Raw genomic sequence first — 4,141 nt, 5'->3', positions numbered from 1 at the left:
CAATCTTCCTAGATATTCTATTCCGTTTGCTTTTGGCTCCGTGGCAAGCGACCAAGCCGTGAATAAATCTCTAGTCTTACTCGCTGGAAGAGGGCCGCCCGACGAATTTTACAAAGTCCGCTCGTCAGTCTATTTCTTTTCATCCGGGCATCGCTATTTTTCCAATAAAAAAGTCGGAAACGCGCGAAATATCACACGCCACTGCCTCTACTAATAAAAACGAGGGATGCGAAGCCAAGGTCGGCCATTTGTTACTCAAACAAACCTTACGTCCATTTCTAATAATGGCCGGCTACTTATTAATGTACTTGCCCGATATGTTGAGACATTCGTTAAATTGTCTAGGTCAACTTGTCCTTTCAATCGAAAGAATATCGGATAAGATGCTTATTAGCTTATTCATTCGCTCCTCTTATACGTAGATATTTACTTAGAAGTTAAGATAATGCTATTTGGCGTAAAGTGAAATTGGCTTAAGTCTGTAAATAAATTCTATCCAATATACGTTGGCACTCGCTGCTAAACTTCTTAAGCAAATTTCACTAACCTTATAGTAATAATTACCAAAGATTTTTAAAGTCCGTATTTAAATGTTAGAAATTTGTAAACCCTTATTCTTACTTCTTGAGAATATCTTAAAACGCTTAAATATCCTAATATTGATAATATTTATATTTCATCATTTAAGGGATTAATATTGTTTTATTAGAAAACTAAACCAAGAGAGATATTAATTATTAAAAGCAGTTACGAAAGTTTCTATACGTATCGATGTGTCAGATTTTTCAATGCCGCGATTAAGTAAAAAGCCTTGCCAATCAGTCTCGTGAAATTAATTTATAATAAGTACGATAACAAAATTCTCGACTGCATAAAGTCATTAATTTATTAATTTATCTGCTAATTTATTTATGATTTTATATATAAGCAGTGAGCCTCAAAACCAAGTTTTTAAATTGTTTATAATTGAATTATAAGCTTACTTTAAAGTGCATCATCTTTCAGCGCTTTCGAACGAGAAGAATCGATGAAATGGAGATGGATAATGTAGCTCGATTGATAGTTTCGATCAATATTCATACACACACACGCGCGCGCGCTATATGTAAATACTAATATAACATACCTAACTTTGGCTATCTTGCCAATTTCAACAACATATTGCCATATTTTAACCGAACAAATACATATGATAAATTCAAGGAGCTCCATTTACAGATGACGTAGAGCAGAGAAAGAGTCAAAGTTCAGTGGCAGCTTGTGACGGTGCATTAGCGCGATCGAGCCAGATTCCATAGACAGGAGCCGTAACCTAGTTATCGCGCGCGTACTCTCGTGTTTCGACGAGACGCACTACTTCGTCGTGTTTTACTTTTATTCTCCCTCGTCATACGTTGCTTTCTCCGCACTGTATTTTACAATTTACGAGAGGCACGAGCGATGATTTACACGCCCAAGCGTTGAAATATAGAGAGGCGGAGTATTGAAAAGCAAAGATTTTTCTCTCTACGACGAATCAGACTCGTTTTACCGCTGTCTCGGTATCGAGGATTTTGCGGAAACGGGCAACAGCTGTAAATAACGCATTGGAACTCTTGGTCGCCCGTTAAAACGTCCATTTTAACGTGTCGACTGATAAAAGTTTATACCTATGGGGACACACCTGGTAAATTGACGCCCTGGAGGCACGACTCTCCAACGCAAATATTTAGGCAGTTTTTAAATCTGATAATTTGCCGCCGATATTTATAAGCGCGTTCTATTTTGTTTTTGTTTTTGTTTTTGTTTTGTTTTGTATTGTTTTGTTTTGTTTTGTTTTTTTGTTACTTTTTTTTTCGCCCTCGCGTCCGCGACGATACGGTTTTTTTTTACTCTAGCGAGTAAAATTAAGCCGCGCGATTTATTGAACGGCGATCCACGTCCAGAACCGCTGAAAATACGAAGCACCGAGCTGATTTTGAATGGCAGAGCGGAGGATTACGGCGCTAGTCGCGCTTTTCGCTAGCCCCGCACAATTAGAGCCCTAGATTAAAGCATGTGTCACGCGAATGCGCATCACCGTGATTTATTCCTCGGCTCTACGCTATTTTTCTTTTTATTATCGTTCGTTTTTTGATTTATTAATCGAATTAGAGATAAAGATTTTTGCTATCTCTCTCTCTCTCTCTCTCTCTCTCACTCTCACTCTCTCTCTCTCCCGCTCTCGCTATTGCACGGCGATGGTCGCGGACACAAAAGTAAATGCGAACTTCCGTATGGACGGCTTTCGACGGTTCGTTTTACATTCGATTGTGTTCGAAGGACAATTTCCATGGCAAAATATTTCTCAATATTTTTTTCTTCTTTTTTATGAAAACAGAAAAGTATAGAGAAAGGGGAAAGAAATTCTCTTTCAAAATGTTTCACTAAACAAAGCCTTACTACTCGTGTTTACATGAGACGGCAAAGTTGTAATTTTCTGCTCTGAAACATCAATTTTTTTTATATTTTTCAGGTGGAACCTGAAAATAACCAGCAGCTACATTGTCGCCGAGTAGATGTTTAATAATACTGGTAAGCGTACTTTTTTACATACCTTTGTTATGCTCGATTATACATATGTGACATTATTCGGTTGAGTAAATAGCTCAAATAATTTTAAAACGCCATAAAATTTCATTTGATTTCACTTTAATTGCTTTGCTTTCATTTATTCGCTCGTTATTAATGTATCTTTGCATAAAAGGGGAAAAAATTTTTGATAATGATTTTGGATTAGAATTGGAGGATGACGTAGCAAGATAAATTACCGAAGGTTGAGCGCACTAACTCGATAAGTAAAGAACATGATTTTCAATTTTCAGAGCCGACAATTCCGTTAAAAATTCGAGATAAGGTTTATCATTATTATTATTATCATTATTATTATTATTATTATTATTATTATTATTATTATTATCATTATTATTATCATCATTATTATTATTATCATTATTATTATTATTATTATTATTATTATCATTATTATTATCATCATTATTATTATTATCATTATTATTAAGCTTTATCGTTATTTTATAAATTCAGTATTTAACATAATAATATTTAATGTATAATAACAATATTGCATAAAGATTTTATCCAATTGGCAAAGTCTAATAGTCATTGAATTTACAAAATAAACAGACGCTTATTAATTGGCAAACAATTATACAATAAATACAACGTAATTAATTATTATCAAGATTGTTTGTTATAATAATTGTATTCAAAATATTCCTTAACGAATATTTGGAAATACAGTATTAAGTATTTTAGAATTTTGTTGAAATAATTTTAATCTATTATTTATATTTGAGATTTTAGTATTGAACAAAATTATGTTTTATCTAGTCATTTTTTATTTAAATTAAAGAAATTTAGAAATATGCAAATAATGAAGTGGCAATTAGTAGGAAAATTAGTAAAATTAAACAAATTTACAAATTAGAATATTATTCTTTAAGTTTTCCGACAATTTTAATGTGATTTTAAATAATAATATTGATACAAATAATTCTTCGAATGCAGAAAGTTTATGTATTTAAATAGTATTATTAATTTTTCGAATTTAATCGGAATAAATTATGATTATTTATTGCGTAGTTTTGGAAATCAATAAAGGTATATTAATACCAATTTTCACCCGTCCTCGTTCACGATCGTCGATTCATTCTCCGACACTTTAGAGATAAATATAGTTAATATTATTATTATTATTAGTTAATCAGTATATTTATATTTCCATAGCAAAGCGCGTACTTAGGTTCACGAGTCGAACACTAGCGAAGAGTCGAAGAGCAGAATTATGGAAAATCCACGGGCTGATGAAGCTCAACAATGATTTTGAGATTGAAATGTTGTCAAAACACTAAAGCGACAAGCCGATACTTTAATATTTAATAATTAGCCGATGATATTTAATAATTAGCGGATAATAAGTGCTCGTTCGCAATGGTCGAGACATCCGACGTAATCGACAGCCGGCGTGAGCGAATTGATTCGATGATGCATGTAGGTCGACTATTAAGCGTCGCTCGTTCGATTTATAAAGGATACGCGGTGAATTATTCAAGAACCGCTCGCTATGAAGAGATAAAGACGCGTACGAGATGGAGGAATG

This window comes from Ceratosolen solmsi, unplaced genomic scaffold (assembly GCF_000503995.2).
Source record: "Ceratosolen solmsi marchali unplaced genomic scaffold, CerSol_1.0 scaffold13, whole genome shotgun sequence".
Lineage (NCBI taxonomy): Eukaryota > Metazoa > Arthropoda > Insecta > Hymenoptera > Agaonidae > Ceratosolen > Ceratosolen solmsi.
Note: the sequence above shows the minus strand (reverse complement) of the source record.